The 20,148-nt window shown below is 43.0% G+C and overlaps 1 long non-coding RNA gene and 1 pseudogene across 4 annotated transcripts; one reads left to right on the top strand and one right to left on the bottom strand.

Moving 5' to 3' along the window:
- The first annotated feature begins 1,958 nt into the window (after positions 1 to 1,958).
- On the top strand, positions 1,959 to 16,176 carry LOC120660235. 4 transcript variants are annotated; one of them, XR_005669446.1, is made up of 4 exons: positions 1,959 to 7,391; positions 10,533 to 13,082; positions 13,744 to 13,903; positions 15,848 to 16,176. It is a non-coding gene; the product is annotated as an uncharacterized LOC120660235 (long non-coding RNA). The 4 variants fall into 4 exon arrangements; XR_005669447.1 differs by lacking the exon at positions 15,848 to 16,176 and having other exon boundaries at positions 10,533 to 12,787; positions 13,005 to 13,082; positions 13,744 to 14,185; XR_005669448.1 differs by lacking the exon at positions 15,848 to 16,176 and having other exon boundaries at positions 10,533 to 13,087; positions 13,744 to 14,185.
- LOC120660234 lies at positions 7,375 to 11,573 on the bottom strand (annotated as a pseudogene).
- Positions 16,177 to 20,148: the final 3,972 nt, after the last annotated feature.

Below are 20,148 nucleotides of genomic sequence, written 5' to 3' on the forward strand. Positions count from 1 at the left end.
TCTCGTCGAGACTATCGAAATACATAGATCAGGACTGGACGGTTCCTGTAATCTCCTATCTAAAGATCTTGGTCGCGGTGCAGAAAAGGATATTCGGCGGATAACACTTAAAAATGTTTTAGTCAACGATAAGCTCTATCATTGAATAGCCGAATATTTATTTCTTAAATATTTGAGCTCAGATCAGGCCAAAGTTGCCATGAGGAACGTTCGTGAAGACATTTGTGGTATACATCAATCGGCTCCAAAGATGAAGTAGTTGTTTAAATGAGCCGATTTGTACTAGCTTGCCATGATGTCTGATTCTTTCAAACAGTATAAGGGGTGTGAAGAATGTCAGCGGTTTGTCCGCTGTGTTGATACATCCTATTATCAAATCATGGTCGTTTCGAGGTTGAGGATTGGATTTCATTGATTAAATTAATCCTCCATCTTCAAATAGACATTGCTTCGTGTTAATTGCTACATATTATTTTACTAGATGGACCGAAGTAGTTCCTTTGAAGGACATGATTCACAGCCGAGGTTGTATATACTCAGGCTTGTCTCACTTACACAAGATGACATGGCCGATATGTAATATCGTCCTTTTGAAAGCAAGACGTGATTGGTGCGTAGGTGCTTCTCATTATTCAAGTGCATTTTTGGGCTTGGAGAAATGTTTCTTGGTACGCAAGCATTGCCAAGAAACAGGGGGGCATATGTTGACACCCAAATTCGGCACGATGAAGGTTTTTTGGATAATCTGGACAGACCGATCAGACCTCTCTTCTAAACCGATCAGACCGGTCTAGACAAGTTTGTCAAATTACAAATTGGACTGCACCATTGCGTAGATCTCGTCGAGACCATCGAAATGCATATATAGAACGTCCAATTCGGAGTCTGGATGAGGGAGTTATGCCTCCCGGAAGACCTGCACCCCGGTCTGACCGGTCCGAAATGCCCAATCAGAGTTAGAAGTTGTATTTTAGGGTTCCGACTCCTAACGGGTACAGACCTCCCCACCATATATATATATATATATGAAGGGCCACGGCCGATTGAGGGTAATCCCAATCGATTCACACATTTATCCTTTACTTTTTACCTCTAAACCCTAACTTTTCCAATCTCATCTGCTGTTCTTCGCTAGTCTCTATGGCGTTCGAGGATGTTCTGAGTGGCCTGCCGGCCTCGGAGCAACCCTAGATCCACGAGTTCCGACGGGGTCCCTCCCGAGCTCGAGGTTTTAGGTTTTCGCGGTGTTCTCTGTAGAACCGGTTTGACCGGTCGCCATAACCGGTCTGACCGGTCTGTGCGCAGGGAACCCATTGGTGAAGATTGTGTCGACGATCCGCACGTTATAGCGCTTTCGAGTGTGCTGACGCAAATTAGTGTCAACACCTCCAATTCTTTTTAGTTCAAAATTTTGTACAACTTTTCCAAATTCAAATTTTATTTTGAAAAATTAGTACAAAATTTTGAACTTAAAAGTTGGAGAAGTATCATTAAGGATGGTCAATTTGCACCTAAGTATCCGAGATGGATACAATGCACGACGAGCAAATGCCGTGCGCACGTAAGCAGAGCATGGGTGATGCCGCAGGATGGCGGAACAGTGGCGATGACGGCACGGCACGCGATAAAGGAGGCTGGGCCACGAGTCTTGTGCTCCTCATCAGGCTGCCCGTGTGATCTGGGAGCCGTTTCCGTTGCCAAGGCACCGGATTGCTCAGTATGCATACGATGGATGCTACGAGCGAGGGTGTGAGACTTCAGGGACATCTTGTGGCATGTCGTCTGTCTATTGGGATCATGGGCTCCCCGTCTTGTCGTTCATTTGGGTTTCAATTCATCTGGCCCATCTATCTGTTGTTAGCTAACGGTGATGGGAAAAAGCTATAACAGAGTAACATTTTTATGGTATTTTTCTAAAGCGACAACAGAGTAACGTGCAGTTAACGGTAATGGTACGCATCCAATATTCCAAAAAAAAAAAACAGTCACGGTGTCGCATACGTAAAATGCTAGATACGCCACTGGGAGCGCCGGCGCGAGGCGGCATGACGCGGCGGTGAGCACGGAGGCCGCCATGGCCGCGGCGGCCTTCCTCTGCGCCTGGGCAGCGCCGGCGATGCTTCCTCCCACGTGCGGGCTGCCCCGCCGCCTCCTCGCCTCCCACACGGCGGCGGCCTCGGCAGCCTCATCTTCCGGGGAAGGTGTGGTGATTCCTTTCTGCTCCCTGGCCCCCGAGACCCTAATCCTCTGCTGCGGCACGCGTTTGGCGCAGGCGTTTTTTTGCAGGTGATGGAGGAGTACAGTTCCTCCTCATCCTCGGCGGCGGCCTCCTCTATTTCCGTGGACCCATCCTCCCTGTGGAGCCATGGGGCGCGCTCAAGATCACCGCCTGCCATTCCCCTGCCGCGGCGGTCGATGACAGCCGGTATTCTCCTCCACCGTTCCCCTCTTCTCCTGATCTCCTCGACCGCGGCGGCCAGCACGCCAGAGGCCCCGTTCCTATAGGCCATGTTTTCAAGATGGCTGGACGGGTCTGGACGCCTGGGGACCGTCCAGGACGTCCAGGACGATTAATCGTCGTCCAGGACGATTAATCGACCCTGGACGAGTCCCCTGGTCGTCCTGGTCGTCCCCTATATGGGGAACTTATATATACCATATATACAATATATATATATATATACTATAGTTATAACAATACATACATTACACCATATATATACACACACACACACTTATATACTACATCTTCTAGGCTATAGATAGGTCAGTTGGCCACTTACCTGGTTGCTGCAGAGCCCTTTCTTGTCTTGCTGGCTGCTGCTGCCAAACTGAAAATATAGAAAAATAAAGCACATTAACAAGGCAATCAGGTAAAAGACAATCAAGTGATCAAGTGATCAACAAAGCAAATTAACACAGCAAAGCACATAATTTAAACCAGTCCAGATCCAGAACTGCATAGTGCATGGTGGTTCACAGTGCCACGCTGCACTGCCATAGTGCATACAACATACATCAAGTCCAGTACATGAATAGATAAAAGTCCCATAGATAAAATAGCCAATGATCTAAAGAACTACTCAAGTAGTTCAACATCTACACAAAAGCCTCCTCCATCTTCATCTGTAGCACTTGCACGTCCATGGTTGTCTTCATCCTCCTCCATTGCCACAGGATCAGATGCATCTTGATCTTCTTCGGCTTCATTTCTTGCATCAGCATCATGATCACTATCATCTTCACCTTCAGATATATCTGGTGCTGCAGAAGTCCCCCTACGACGCTTCTTGTTCCTAACATAGGTCTTCTTGACAGCCGCTACAGCACGGGTAGCAGCAACCCTAGGCAAGTTACGACCCCTTAGGTTTTCAGATGCACCAATAGCTTCATCCACAACAGCCCAAGGCACCCCATCCCCACAATTCTCATCCACCCATTCATTGTCCCACTGAAATTCTTCTAGCAAGAGAGGGTTGCTCCTCCTTCCTTTGCATCCAAGTTCTTGAATTTTTTGAAACCTATTTGACATCTTTTTGTTGTAACTGACATAAACCAAATCATTTAACCTCTTGTGCTCTAATCTATTCCTCTTTTTGGTGTGGAACTGCAGAAAAGGAAAAATAATATGAGAACATCGTTGGTCTACACTCAAAAATTTGCAACAACACTAAAACTACAATGATACTTACAGCAGAGAATTCACTCCAGTTACGCTCACAACCTGAAGCTGAGCAACAAAGACTGATAATTTTCTTTGCTAAACATTGTAGTTCAAATGTATCTGCACCATATGCACCCCACCAACGGACTGAAACACAATTAGACTAGGATCAGCTCATAGCAAAACAAAATCAGCACAACTAAAGGAAAGAAAAATGTTCTAAACTTACTAGGGTTCTTTTTGTCTCTGTCCCTTATAGCTAAAGGCATTGAGAAGCTTTCACCAGCGGATAGTTCATAGTCATCAGCTTGCTGCGAAATCTTGCTTGACACCTCGTCATTGGGCTCCATTTTCCATAAAACTTGATTGAACATGCCTCTTAACCTTGAAGCTTGTCTCTTGTCTTTCTCCCTTATGGCAAAGAACTTGCTTGGATTCAAGAAGAGGGCTGCCCCATATAGCTTTTGCTCCATCTGGGTGTCCCATCTTGTATTATATAAAGCCAGCACCTCATCACGTAAATCAGTGTTATGTTTTAGAGATTCTTTGATGGTGCTTTTTGCAACATCCATGGCTGCAGTGATCTCAGGAGCTGCTGGTGTCTCATCCCCATCTGCAATCCGTAGAGCAATGAGAAGTGGTTGTGAAGCTTTCAAGCAATCTTCCATTTTCGTCCAAAATGTTGCGGACAGGATAATATTCTCAACTCGTTTTCCTTCAGCAGACCTAGACAAGCTGTTATTGTGCCATTCCTCGCTGACAACTAAATTTCTCAAGCCATTCTTATGTTTATACATACTTGCCAAAGTGAGATAAGAAGTGGCAAATCGAGTCACAGCTGGCCTCACAAGATCCCCACCTATTTTCTGTCTCATTAGATCAAGTAATCTCCCATGCTTGTATAGAAATCTGCTCACCTTCTTTGCTGAATTGATGGTAATGTTGAACTGCTTTATCTCTCCAATGTCTTGCAGCAACAAATTGAGGCAATGAGCATCACAAGGTGTCCAAAACAAGTGTGGGATCCTCTCCATTAGAATCCTTCCCGCTGCCTTGAAATTTGACCCATTGTCTGTGACAAGCTGCACCACATATTCCCTGCCGATGTTGTCAATTTGCTTCTCCAACAAATCTGCTAGCAAATCCATACTAGCTACTTCACTTGATGCATCCACTGAACCTAGGAAGAACGTCCCTGCTGGACTATTTGCAAGAAAATTTATTATATGACGATGGCTAGTATCTGTCCAGCCATCAGACATGAGAGTGCAACCATACTCTTTCCAAGCTTCTTCATGCTTCTTCCTCAGTTCTGTTGTCCTTTTGACAGCCTTTTCTAACAATGGCTGCCTAATTTCATGGTAGGATGGTGAGCGATACCCAGGTCCATACTGTCCAATAGACTCAAGCATAATCTCCCAACTTCTGGAGTTAATGACATTGAATGGTATACGATTTTCATAAAAGAAATCAGCTACATGGTCATCAACAACTTGTTTGTTCTCTTTCTTTGTGCATTGCTCTATAGTAGACTGGGAAGTCTTGAATTTGTGCCTTTCTGAAACTACCTGTTCTGGTGTCTTCCGAAGCATGGTAACCACTGACTTGGTGTTCTTTTGATTTGCTGGTTTTGATGAACCAGCACCAGCAGCAGCCACATAGGCAGCGATGGAAGCTTGAGCCATTTTCTTCTTTGCTGCAGCTTTCTTTTGCTTGGTCTTTGTACCAGAACTAGGCATTTTTTCTGGTTCAACTTCTTCAACTTCATCACCTTCACCCTCTTCAGAATCTTGTTGAACTTCAAGAACTACCAGAACTCTAGACCTTGTATTCTTCTTGATATAAGCATCCATCTGTCGCCTAACAATCTCAGGGCAACTTGGGCATCCAATTGCATCACCATAACCTCCAGCAAGGTGTTGTTTGAACCTACTGATTCCTGAAGGAGTTATCGTCTTACAAAAAATGCACTGCGCAGAGTCCTTCTTTGCAATATCTGGCCACCATCCAAACTGCCATCCAGGGTCTCGAGACTTTGCCTTCCTCTTGGGATCTTTTGCTTCAGCAGCCATTTCTGGAGGTAGTTTTGCTAAGGCCTTCTCAACAAGAGATGCAATGTCTGGAGCAGTTGATGCTGCTGAACCAGCAGCAGTTGATGCAACTGAGGAACCAACTTCTCCTTCTCCTTGAACTTCCTCAGGTAGGTACACTTCCACTGCACGCTGCCTCTGTCGAACTAGATCTACAGAGAGAAAAAGATCTTGAAGCTTCAAACACTGGAAAAGCACAAATCTTGAACGAGGACTGATGACTGAGACTGACCTGAGGAGGAGGAGCTCATCTTGTCGATCTAGATCTGCAGGCCTGCTTGCCTGCAGCAGCAGCAGCCGCAAGGAAGAGAGGGAGGCAGCTGGACGGGAGGGAGGAGGAGGAGGAGCTGGGAACCGGAAGGGAGCTCTGGAGGAGAGGGAGCTGCCGAACTGTGTGAGTGAGGAGAGAGAGAGGCTGAGGGAGTGAGGAGTATATCAATAAGAGAAACCCTAATGGGCTTGGGCCAAAACTTACAGCTTGCTTGGCCCAACTCCCTCAGCAGATGCAGCCCATTCTTATTTCCTCTGCCTGGACGCTCAAACACCCTGGACGTCCGATTAATCGCGATTGGACGACGATTAATCGGACGTCCAGATTCCTGGACGGTCTGGCCTGGACGGAGGCCCTGGACGATACTGCTGGACCGTCCAGGACGATTAATCGCGATTAATCGCGATTAATCGGACGTCTTGAAAACAGGGCCTATAGGTCCTGCTTGGTTTCGATCTTTCTACAATGCAGTGCGCAAGAGTTTTAGTCAGAACTTGCTGTTCGCTTGGTGATTGGATCTGGGAAAGAACTTGCCGTTCGTTAGCGCTGGTAGTTGGCTGATTAGTTCTTTGTCTCGGTCATTTTGGAGTTGATCTTATCTGGATTTCGGTTACTGCATTTGAGCATTTGGGAAACAGTAACGTATTCAGATTGCATTGCAGGGGGGACGGGCGTATTGCAATAATCAGCTAGCCTGTCCGAGGCTCCTCAATTCCCAATCAATACCCAACAATTTGGTTGGGAAACGGAGCTGGCTAATTTCAGAATATTCACTTACAACAACTAATGCCAGTTTGGTGATTCATCTTGCCTTGCGGCCTTCTGTCCATTGAACTTCATTTCAAGTGAATGAAAGAAAATCATTGCTCACATTTGAACTTATTATTCTGTGTTTTCTAGCCTTTGGACACTACAATATGGCTAATTGTTGCCTATGCCTGCTGAAGACATAAATGTTATGCATAATTGAACATGGGCAATAACTATCTTTTCTTGGTATTTATGCACTCGGGACCACTATCTTATACACTTGCATTGAAATCCACCATACTCCATTTATCTTCATTTTCTCTGTTCAGAATCTACCTTCTTTGGAACTTAAGGTATTTGATGCTGAGTTGCTGACGCAGAACACAATGGCAAAGAGTATACTAAGTGCAATATGCAGAACTGTGACCAGGACGAAGTAGTCATCTTGGAGGCCTAAATATTCCTCCAAGAATACCCTCACTGGCTGCTCTGGTTGGCCTGGTACACGGATCAGCTCTCTGCGGTCTCCAAGCTGTGAGAACACGAGTCCATACACAGTCCATGCCGCTGGATCAGCCCAGTACATCCATCTCCACCAAGCCGGCATCATCTAGAGGTGAATGATATTGCATCATATGCATGTGCAATTCTGTTGCATAATAGGAGCATCTATTGTACTGCCCAGATGTATGCGTACTACGGATGCATACTGAGGAGCGACAATGAAGCCAGAGAAGACATTCCATATCATGAAGATAAGGAATGATAGACCAGCAGCTATCTCTATGTTGGGTGTAAGTGCAACAGCCATCATCCCATAGAGTGTGTAGTCGGTGAGGCTCAGTATCATGTATAGGACAAACCAGAAGAACTTTGTGATAGTCAGTTGGAATCCAACCATGGGGTACACAATAGATGAGAATATGAACACTTGGATAAGCATATAGGGTATTTCAACTCCTATCTGCACAAGAAAATCCGATGTGGATCATTAATTTTCCTTTTTCAGGTCAGCTAAAATCATAGATTATCAGAGCTAGCCAGTTACAACTGTTCGTATACCTGAGCAATGACATATGCCATGGAGGAGTACATGTCAGAAGCCTTCTCACGGTAGAACATAACTTTCTCCATGGCTACAATAGGCTGCAATGTGCTGCAATTCACAAGGCCTAAGAAAAGTGCTGATGCATATGCAATTCCAAGAATATTGAACACATCTTGTTCCTCCTTGCTGTTGTGCAGTAAAAGAAAGTTTAAGTTTGTTATTAGATATGGTCAACTTTCAATTGATGAAAATCAGTATTGCTGAGCACTCAGCGATGCTTACATTGTTGAACCAATTTGCCAGAACACAATGCCAAAAGTGACTGAGATACCAAATGTGTTTAGGAAGCGTGCAACATTTAGTTCTGGGTTTTTCCAGAAAGAGCAATGCTGCTTCCATAGACATGCCATGCATTGTGCCTTAAAGTTTGGCCAATATCCAGGTGGAAAATATAGATCTTTCTGGTCGGCCCTTTGCTTGATTAATTCATCAACTAGAGTCATGTTCTCCCTGCATATATATTATAATTCAGTGGTATACTATGTTCTAATATTTATTTGAATCTGACGTGAATGGATATATCTTTTAATTGACTAGAACGTGCTTGCATTTTGCTTACTTATACAATGATGATTTTTGGTAAACTTCACAATAGTCCACTGCAATTGCATGTTCCATGGCATGTGAAGTGATATCACTTAGACCACCCCCTCTAGCCACTCCGACCCTAAAACCCAGGTGTTAGAGTGGGGGAGAGGGGGGGCTTTATCACTGGACCAACATTCCCCCTAAGGCGAGCGAGCCGCGCCGCGCCGCGCCTGTGGCTGCTGGCTGCTGGTCTCAGCGAACCCCGCGGGGGAAATCGCGCAGCGGAAGAAATGCGTGGCCGGTGGTTTTCGAACCCGGGACCTGGCTCTGGTACCAACTTAGACCACCCCCTCTAGCCACTCCGACCCTAAAACCCAGGTGTTAGAGTAGGGGAGAGGGGGGGCTTTATCACTGGACCAACAATATCTAGCACCCATGCGGCTGGGTTTTGGTTGTCCTTGATACTGGGCACTCCAGGAATAGCCTAATAAGAAAGTAGTTAATTTCTCCACATTAAGAAAAATATTTTGTTAGCTCAAGCATTAGTCTCACCTCAAAATACTGTATCAAACTGCTAGATAGTGGCCCCAGTGAACCACTGTAGATGAGCTGACCTCCTCTTTTCATAAGTAACAGCTGCAATTGGTAAGAAGGAAGTCAACTTGTTGAAGTTTGCTAAAAATGTGTTACTGCCCATAACACTAAATTGAGATGTTTGTTAAGGATCTTTATATGATGGATGGAAAGGATTGAAAATCAACCTTCCTTTATGGTTCTGTCAGATAGAATTAGGCCTATATATAATTTCCATAAAATGTATACCTCATCAAAAGATTAAAAAATCTCAATGCTTGGCTGATGAATTGTGCAAACCACAGTACGCCCGGTGTTCACTGTCTTCCGTACTGTTTGCATGACAATAGCTGCAGCACGAGCATCCAAACCAGTTGTTGGCTCATCCATGAAAATGATAGAAGGGCTAGCAACTAGTTCCACCGCTATAGTAAGTCTTTTTCGCTGCTCAGCTGACAGGCCAGTTACTGCAGGAGTGCCCACCATAGCACATCTTAAGTCACTTAGCTCTACTAGCCCCATAACTTCTTCTACAAATATCTGACATGAGAAAAAGGAAATTTGTGATCTTCCTGCAGACTGGGTTCTGGTATTTTTAGAAGAAAAGAAAAGTTGCCTTACATTTCTTTGTTGAGGATTAAAATCTGAAGGCAATCGAAGGTATGCTGAAAACTGCAGTGACTCATATACTGTGAGATATGGAGAATGAATGTCAGTCTGCTTGCAGTAACCTGAGATCCTTGAGAATGTCTGTTGCTTCTTTTGGTGGCCGGCTATATTAATAGTGCCTCCAATGTATCCTCCTGTCTTTCTTCCTGCCAAAACATCAAGCAATGTTGTTTTCCCAGCACCAGTGATCCCCATTAATGCTGTTAGCACCCCTGGCCTGAACGCGCCACTAACATCTCGTAATAGCTGAAGCTTCTTTTCAGTTACTCCATGCTTTCTAATTTCCTAGTATTATTTTTGCATTTGTCAGAAAAAATACAAGAAATGTTGAGTCTGTATTTTTTTCATGAATAATAAGGCAGAGAGTTTACAGTAGGCATATCAATAAAATAGTTGACTTGGCTGAACACAATGGACAATGGGTGGAACGGAAGGTTGACTTGATCACACAGGGAAACCTGATCACCAACAGTTTGATCTCTGTACTGTATATCCTGAACCTTTTGAGATTTTGTATTGACATGATGTTCCTGGGGAGCTACAAATAATTTGAAACAGAATAAGTGTCCTACTTAATTGGTCAACATGAACGAGGATTGGTTTTGTAAATGCACATACAATTTAGGAACTCCAATGCAATTATGCTTAGGATGTTGAAGATCAGGGAGAAACCAAATAAAACACCAACGCAAACCCAATACCAGTGCCACTCATGTATTAACCCTCTGAGCTCAAGGATAGCTTGTCCCGTGGTATTAGCATTTCTATAGTAGAATACCTGCAGTACATGGGTTACGACTCATAATGTTTATAGTTAAAATATATTAAAGATTATATATTCAGTAAATGAGCACTTACAGTAGCCCATCTGTTGTCCAGGAATTCATTCAGAGCAACAGCATTGAGCGAATAGGTGAATGGGGAGGCCCAACAACCCCAGCGAAGCCATGGTTGGAGGTTATCTGGATGCCATTTTTTTTAATAAGCAGGTGTTAGTTGTGTTCATGCCTCAAAATTGTCAGAACCTGACTACTTTCTAATGCTCTGAGAAATTTGATGGCTGTCATTCTACCTTTAGATATGATGAAGCCTCCAAGTATGAAAATTGCAATAAGAGCTTCAGTCCCTAGCATGTTTGCCATTACCTGTGTTCTTCCTAGGGATGCTAGCAAACGATAAAGACTCATTGACATTTGATGCATCACGAAGAGGACCTGTAGCTGCTGAAAAAATCTACAAGGATTAAAGCCTTATTCAATCAGCATATTCAGAATTTTGTTTTTGTATATTACAGTGAGATATATGGTTTCTAAATTGTCAATATTACCTAACAGGCGATGGGGCATAGCCAATGGCAAAGTAGGTCGAACAGGTCCAAAGGCCTGTCTCCATCAGTGACATTGGGATGCTTATAAGAAAAGTTGAGCAAAGGATAGCCCAGCCTGGCAATCTTAGCAGCTCTCTTTGCTTGTAGAATTTTGGAAGCCTCTTTACAGTCATTGTCAGTTCAGTCATACCATTGAAGTTTACGGCAGCAACGGCCAAAAAGAGATCCCCCATATACTTGTTGCCATCAAATATCGTATCTTGGCTCATTTCTGTTCTAAAGAAAAGCGTTGAGAGTATAAAACCTAGAAAAGTGATCTGTATAGCCTTGAATATTTGAACTGGAGAGTTTCTCTTTACTAGGAGTACTTATCTCAGAAAACAAGCTTTGAAAATGTTCCAATGTGATATGCTTTGTCTTTCATCTGATTGACATAATATCCTGTCTTGTTTCATATTATGTTTATTGCATTTCTCATCTTCCACAAGTTGAGGGAGATTGTAGGTCCTGAAGCATTTCACAAACCTTTCGACGGCATGGTACTGATACTATCTTTCATCACCTGTCCAATACTGCTGCTGGTCCATCCTTGAGGTTACCTACCCAATGCAAAGAGTTGAATTTTTGTTGTACTAATTGGGAAAAAAATATATTTTGTTATTTATGTATTACACTTTTGGAAAATAGATTATCTTAAATTCTTTCACTTTTAATTATCTGCTCACATGAGAGGATCGTGAAGGGTGCATCTCTTCTAGGTATCCTAACCATGTGAAATGATATATCATTAGGGATGGTAAAGGGCCTTGAAATTTAACTTCGATAGTCTAAGGGCTGGGCTCTAATCTTATACATTTTTAAGCTAAAAATGTATAAGGGTCAAGTTGGATTGTGAAGAGACCACTAGGGCCATGATCTGTTACCACCAATCATACTACTTAACAACCAAGTAGGATATGATTTTAGATCTCTTCAACTCAGTATGTGCCTATGCCTATTGCTGCATGAGATATCTTGGTGTTTCTTCTATTTATAATTACTTGTGAATTTGTGATGGATGGCAGCAAAGGACTACATGATATTTATTGGTTGTAGTATGCCAACATTCTTAGTATGTTTAATTTCTCACAATATTTAATACTAGGGCTGGGATGAGTCGGTTAAGAGAGACCTTAAGGATTGGAATATCTCTAAAGAGATAGCTTTGGATAGGAGTGCTTGGAGACTAGCTATCAATGTGCCTGAACCTTGAACTTATTTCTTTCGGGTTTCATCTCTAGCCTACCCCAACTTGCTTGGGAAAAAAGGCTATGTTGTTGTTGTATTTAATACTAGGGCTCTATAAAATTGTCACAATATTGAATAGTAAATATTTAATCCTTTCTGTCTTGATATTAAGGCTCTATAAAATTCTCACAATATTGAATATTGTAGTGACTTGTATAGTTGTATTCACGTTTTGCCTGTTTTGGTTGTTTTTCCCTTTTCCCTTTCAGTCACTTTTTGTTTCTCTTGATCCCTGGTAACTGCATACTAGATTATTTCAACTATACCAAACTGAACAACTAATGGTAGTATTTAGTGCAAATGTGCATCATTAACTTCCTCCACCAAAAAGAAAAACTTAAAAAGTAAAAAAAAAGACATATGCATGATATCTGGGCTATAACTTGGCCAATTAATTTGATTTTTTTTGTAAATGGTGTTTCATCGTAAATTCATCCTCGATTTGATTTTCTTTTGTCAGGCAATGGTATGTGTTTTTTGAAGATCTCTATGTGTCAGGAAATGATGGAAGGACATTTCTGTAAGAAACTAAGAATAATGTAAAACCAACATTGTTTGCATAGAAAAATGCTTGACATACAGTAAATGCTATTCACCATTAAACCCAATATTGGATATGTTTTGGATTGAAATCAAACAAGTTGGTAAACATGTTATATCTGCAGTTCTTTTCTCCCTGAAAATAATGTATGTTACCAGTGCTTACCAATTGTTGTTCTTTTTTTTCTGTCCCCCAGAAATTCCTCTGTGCAGCTCATCTCCCACTATAGTGTCAGCACAGTCAGACAATCCAAGAATCTGTATTCAGTAAACTGGTAAGGTTAAAAGATTGTACCTTGATGGTACCTTTATTTATCGAAATACTTTTAAAGATTATACCTTGATGATGTAATTAGTTTTAAGGTTGCTTCCCTTTCCAAGTTTGGTTGCCTGTAGGGAACACTATTTAGCTGTTATTCTATAAAAATAAACTGAAGCTTCTTGAAAGAATATAACTATGCAGCACCTTGGAAAATAGGTCCTGGTACACTTCATTGCTAGTATCCATTTTCCTTTGCAATGCATCTCCCAGCATCTCTGAAGTAGTTATCACCAGTTGGATCAATTAATTAGCTATATCAGTATTGATGAATCTAGCGATCGCTTGAGGATAGCTATTTAATTTTGTTATTTTGATAAAAAACGAGAAACACACTCCTACCAAATTCATTGTTGGCCCCTAGCATGTTTGAAGCAAAATTAATTGTCTCCCTCACTGTCATTTCGGGATGATGAAGGTCATTCTGGCTGACATAAGCACAGAGGTATTGCGGTGTAGATGAACTTGTTGCACCATTGTACATGACCTTTCCATGCAACTGTTGGCAAGAAATCACACAATTATTGATCTTGGTTATTTGATAATAAAGTTAGGTCTCACGTGGAACCATTCTGCTTGCTAGTTACTCTGTGATCTGATTTTCACTAGTTTTTCAGGACTGGAGTTGTTACAATTGGTTCTACCTTCAAAGAAGAATCTAGTTTTCCTGCCAATGCTCTTAAGAGGGTCGTCTTTCCTGATCCGGGTGCTCCGAGAACAAGCGTCATTCTGAACACAAGAACAACTTATTGAAACATTTCAGTCAAATTGTTCCAGGTGACAATTTAGATAAACTGTACCAATATTTTCCTTTGAAATGTTCTTTTATAGATGCCATATCATACTTAATTACTTATTTTATTTTCAATAAGTTATCGTGTCCACTACTCCTACATATCAGTGAGACATCATAGTCGGCATGTAATACTAGGTCATGTAACTCTACCTGGATGATCTTATTGTCCCACTCACTCCATCTATGATTTGGAACGTCTTTGTCCTGGAGCGGCAGAGACGCAGAGAATCCAATATAGCCTGCACCAGAAGAATTTATAAGTATCATATGGCTTGAAATGTCACCGTGGCAGGCGGTAGGGCTCCGTTGAGCCCCAGCTTCGATACCCAACCTGCTCCGACTGTAGTGGGAGCAGGTGAAACGAAGTTTACCAAGATTTGGACTTCCGTTAGTTCTATATATAGTAGCCAAAGCAGTGCCGAAGAAATTTCTTATTTCTTTTTTTTAAACATGCCTTAATGTATTTCATTGTGAGGGAAGCAAGAAACGGTACAAAGCCGCAACTGGTGCAAGAACCAGGCAGCGCAAACAAAGAAACTTCTGATAACTAGTTACATTGACACGATCTGCAACCTAAGAGCCTGCCAAGGGAAAAGAGACCCTGCAGTGAAGGATCCGGCTGCTGCCCAAAGCTGGCCTTCCGACAAAATTGATTCAGCCAGAACCCAAGACACGGAGTATGTGTTGCACAACCTCTGGGAATTTATTATTTCATCGTTACTTTATGCAAACATGCATAGCCTCACTTGTATTCATTTAGCTTGTACTACCATTTACACTTTTACGGATATATGAATGCTAGGCTTCGTTTGCATGTGTGTGATGGAGCTAGGATCTCTTGGTGTCATTTGGTGAATTGTGGAGGAGCTCGTGAGATGTTTATTTTAGCGGTGCGAGTATAACTTAACCCAATCCTCGCATTAGGTTGCTTGGTTGTGTACTTAGGCACACCCTATGGAGCACCTGATACAAGTTGTGCCTTTGTTTTGGAGACGAGAAGTTGGTGGTGATACCTGTAATGTTGCAGTTGTTGAGCACTGCTGTGGATACGCTTTTGGGATGATGATGCTTTCCTTGGCAAGTAAGGACCAAGTCAGCAGGATTTGGTGACCGGAATATGTCAAAATGCACAACACTTACCCTTTATGGGAAGGGGTTCCAGTCATACATGTATAGGTAGTGTGTTAGCAGAGGGTAGCTCGAACACGTCCATACTCCATAGACAATTGGGGTTGTTCCAGGACTTTCGAAACCAGCTGCCCAGGCTAGAGACTCACATTCCTAGATCATTCGGTTTGTTGAATGGTCCAAAGACCTAAAAACAGGATGGTACCATAAAAGTTATGGATCCCTGATTTGCATCCCGAGTGGGTACATGTGCACAAGCTCCGCAAAGTTAAAAACAATATGTATAGCCGTGTACTCGGTTATGAACACCCCTGAAACTAGCTTCATGATACTTAACTCCCCCCTAGTGGTTTTTACTATCTTGGACAGTTGAGGTGTGAGAGAAGGGAGCTCTCACATCGCCTTGGGATGATATGAAAGAGGTTGGTTTAGGGGTGCAAATGGGTGACCCTTAGGTGCACCTCCAACCCTCTTTAGTTCAAAATTTTGTACTAATTTTCCAAATTAAGATATCGTTTTGGAGAATTAGTATAAAATTTTGAACTATGGAAGATTGGAGGGGCACCTAATGGTTACCAATTGGCACCCCTATGTTCGTTGATTCGGAAACCTAGGATGCCCGGATGGCCCTAAGTCTTTGAAGAAGATCTTACTTTTACATTAATGTTGATGCTACTATATAGGAAAACCTTGAACTTTCCCTTATTACTTTTAGATATTTTATATATTAGTATAGTCCATTTTAAAGCTTACGCATTACGAATGGTGATGTGGATCTGTCACATTCCTTGGGGCAGACCGTGAATTGCATGTTCAAACTTGGAGCTCAAGACGGACCACAAGGATGCTATGTTGGAAGGGTTGTGTTGCTTTGCTCAATGATGCCTGTGGTGAAGCCGAAGTTGAAGACTTGACGCCCTAGATACCGCTTTGTAAGATTTTTAGTTGTTGTTTAACCCAAGGAGCTTGTATAAATTGTGTCCCGAGTTCTTTCAGATGTAAATATTCAGTATTGTACTCTGTTATTGTTGTATTAAAATAATATTAGGCTAAAATGGGTTATGTACATGGTAGTTGCTGATTCTGGGAGTATCACAAAGGTACCAGGAGTCAAATTCTTAGAAATTACACGTTGGCACAATGGCCTTAGAGAAGGATCCTACTTATCTTCTAATTAATCACGTCATCATGCACTCTTCATTAGTGGAAATAATTTTCTGAGAACTCCACTGTATCGACATCATCATATATATGCACCAGTTTTTTCCCTAGCGGAGTTACTCTACGTGGAAACCGGAATCGTCGTGTCAATTGACACTCGAGACGGAAATTCAAATGAAACTATAAGAAGAGAAAAAAAATCAGTTTTGAAATCTACCAAAAGAGAATAGCCAACTGAGTGTAGCCCAGTAAGGTTCCTTGTGGTGGAACCTGCCCATACGGGTTAGAGTCCTCGACTCGGCACAGGTACTGATCATATGTTCCCAAATTTATGTTGGATTTAATCGGCGCTATTTGGGAAATTTATGTTGGATTCAATCGGCGCTATTTGGGAAATTTATGTTGGATTTATTCGGCGCTATTTTTCCAATGGTAAGCGATATGCCTATCGACAGCGAGGCGCTTGTGGTGATTTTATCAATCTCGGGTGAGTATGTGTGCATGTATGTGAGCATCTGCATCTATATTGTGTTTCGTAAAAAAAAGAATAGAGGCTGTACTCTCTTTTTCTTTTTTGAAAATATTATCACAGCATTGTACCCTGTAATAAAAATCATTCATATTTCCTTTCATTTCCGCTCGTACAGTGAATGTTGGTGTTCTGTTCCTAAGGGTGTGTTTGTTTAAGCCGCAGCTTTTGAGCTTTTTAAAAGTTTTAGTTAGCTTTTCTGTTCCGAAAATCTAACACTAGCTTTAAGAAGATATGTATAGCTTTCTGTGGTAAAAAAAGCTACGAAAAGCTTATAAAACCAAACTTTCCAGTTTTCCATATAAACTCAGGTAAATTCGCTATATAGCCCTGAAAGAAATGATGGTTCCTTCTTTGACCCTGAAAAGTTTAAACTTCCTCTGTAACCTTGTTTTTATCTTCTGTCCCTTTTATGGCTCTGCCGTGACCTCCGCTAGCCTGCTCCGTTAGGCCTAGGTGGTAGGCCACGCCATACTTCCTGCATGGCCACGGGTTTCTCGACGCTGCCGCCTCGCCCGCCATCAACGCCCACAGCAGGTGCCTGATTTGTCTTAGATCCGGACGACCGTGCAGCAAAAACACTCCTTGCTCAAATAGATCAAGCTAAACTGATGGAAGCCAAACATTTGAATCTTACTGTCACACCCTGAAATTTTTGAATTTCAGGATGTGATTAAAATTAAAAATAAAATAACAATTTTCTCATAATTTTTAAAAGTTTGCCAACATTTATTTTCTTTTCAGGGAATTTTGTACAAATAATAATAATAATTGGTTGTCTTCTAAATTAAATGAGGTCGTTTTGGTTGTTATGCATTCATGCTAAATTGCATTTATTTTATTGTTTGGGTTCAGTTGAATTTAATTTCTCCAAATTTAAATTCAAATGAATTGTGTGTGTTCTTTATTCAAAAAGAAAAGAAAAACCTTTCCCTTCTCTCTCCCTCTCTTTCTCCTTTTCTGTTTTGGCCCAGCCCAATCCCCTCTCCCTTTCCTCTTTTCTTTTTTCTTCACCTTCAGCCCATTTCCGCCCGGCCCAGTTTTCCTCCTGCCGGCCCAGCTCCTCCTGCTTTCGGCCCATCTCGGCGCCCTCCTCCCTCTCCTCTCTGCCGCCGACAGGCGGGCCACGTCTGTCGGGGTCGTCTTCCTTCCCCGTGGGCGACACAGACTCAAGGAGTCCGGCCGCGCTACACCTCGCCGCTCCCTGCCGTGGCCCGCACGCCAAGGGCCCGAGTCCGCACCTATATAAGCGCCCCTAGACCCCCTTTGAACCCTACCCCGAAGCCGCCGCCTCTCGCCTCGCAAATCCTAGCCCAGGCCGCCATTGGAGGTCGCCAAGCTCGGGTCGCCGCCGATCTCTTGTTCCGTCGCCTTCTCGTTGAACTAGACCGCCGCAGAAGCTCCGCCATGTGGTGAGGACTCTCACCATCCCTCTTTCCCTCTCTCTCGTGTCTCCTAGCCGCCCCACTAGCTCACCGGAGCTAGGCACCCGCGCGCCGTCGCGGAGTGCCTCGCCTTGCTTGTCGCCCTACACAGACCCCTATATGCGTTACCCGTCTCGCTCTCCCTCTCCCTGGACAACCAACACTCGAAACCGTGCCCGGACGGACATTTTCGACTAAGTCCGGCGATCTCGCCGCCGCCCGCCACCGCAGACCTTGCCGCCGGCCGACTCAGCACCGCCGCTAGTTCCGCCCAACCGTCCTGAGCCGTCGAATCAAGATCCGAAGGTCCAGATTAGATCCAATCCGGGGTCAACTGAGCTGATACCGGTCAACCCTAGTCCATTTTGCAAAAGAGCCCTTCCGTTTTGCTAAAATCAACCCGCGATCCACACATGTTCAAAAGTATTTACATGGAAGCCCTTTATTTTCTGGTTTAGCCCCTGGCTTTTCCTAAAATCTAACCCGCCGCCCAGGACCTCCAGTTTTGCTTTCTAGCCCCTATAGTTTAGGTTTAATCTCGTTTTAGCCCCTGGTTTCTTTAGAGCTAGCCCCTGGAAGTTTAAATCTCTCGCAAACAAGTCCTTAGAACCTTGTTTTACCCATAACTTCTTCGTTTTAGCCCCGTTTTCATCGGTTCTCACGCTCACGTGATCCTTGCAACGTGTGCGATAGCTTTATGACCTTGTTATCCTCGGTGAGCACAGTTTGCTGTGTATTGCAAATCTTTCCCGCTAGTCTTCAACTCTATAGTTAATCGCGACTAGATCCCTGACTCACTATTTATCCCATAGAATCGCCGTTTTAACTCCGTTTTCCGTGTTTCTTGCGCTCTTGTGACTGTAGCAATGAGCCCTATCCTTTAGTACGTTCTTTTAAAGCCTTTCTTTTGTTATGGTGTAATGTTCTTAGTTGTATCTTCTTTTTTGCTTTGTATGGTTGCCCGAGGATTGTTCCGAGTAGAAGGATCATTGTTCGAAGATTGAAGATCAAGTTTTCCAAGTGAGCCAGAGCTGAAGAGCAGTAAGAGTTGCTTTTCATTGGAGAAAGGCAAGTGACCCTAACCATACTTCTATCTATGCTTATTTACAAGAATACTTGATTTAATTGGAACATGGAGAACCACCCAAGAAAACCGTACAACCACAATACTATATGTCTCTGGTCTTGGCTAAGTAATTAGATGATCTATATGTCGTGCCTGGGGCATTTGATTGATGGATTTTGGGTTATCGATATTTGAGGAGCGGGTGAAGGAAGCTTCGTCTTCTGAGGTACCGCAGAAAGCCAGGGACCAATGCATACATATAGTGATTCTTTGTAAAGGCCTCGTAGCGTCCCTATGCAATCACACCTCTGAAGTGTGGTATTGCGCCTAGCTAGCACATTGCGTGGTTGGGTTCAAAGTTCTTCGGAACTTTTACGCGAATTGTGGTGAAAGTGTACAACCTCTGCAGAGTTAAAACTAACCGGTTAGCCGTGCTCACGGTCAAGAGCGGCTTGGACCCTTACATGATTAATAAACTTAAAGATGGATATAAATCACATTCTGGTTATTTCTTGTGGCCTTGCTGAGTACCAACCATAAGTGTACTCACCCTTGCTTACTGCTGCTCAGAAGGAAATATGTATGAAGTCTGTTGAAGATGTTGCTGAGTTCTAGGCGTACGCAACCCCCAGTCGATTGCCTGTGAAGTTTGGAGCCTTCGTTTACAGGATAAGTTGTAAACTCTGATAGTCTTTTAGTTGTTGTTTTAATTCTCTTTTACATGATACTGTTACTAATTATTCACTTATAATGTCTCTATATGTATGAAACTTGATCCTGGCATACATATAGATATGCATTCGGTTTTGTCCTTAAAACCGGGTGTGACACTTACCCTCCTACGTGAGAAGTGGGCAGTCGGTGGCGTTGAGCGTGATGAACTAGTCCCACTATGCATCCAGCTGAAGCATCACGACG

This window comes from Panicum virgatum, chromosome 2N (assembly GCF_016808335.1).
Source record: "Panicum virgatum strain AP13 chromosome 2N, P.virgatum_v5, whole genome shotgun sequence".
In the NCBI taxonomy this organism is placed as follows: domain Eukaryota; kingdom Viridiplantae; phylum Streptophyta; class Magnoliopsida; order Poales; family Poaceae; genus Panicum; species Panicum virgatum.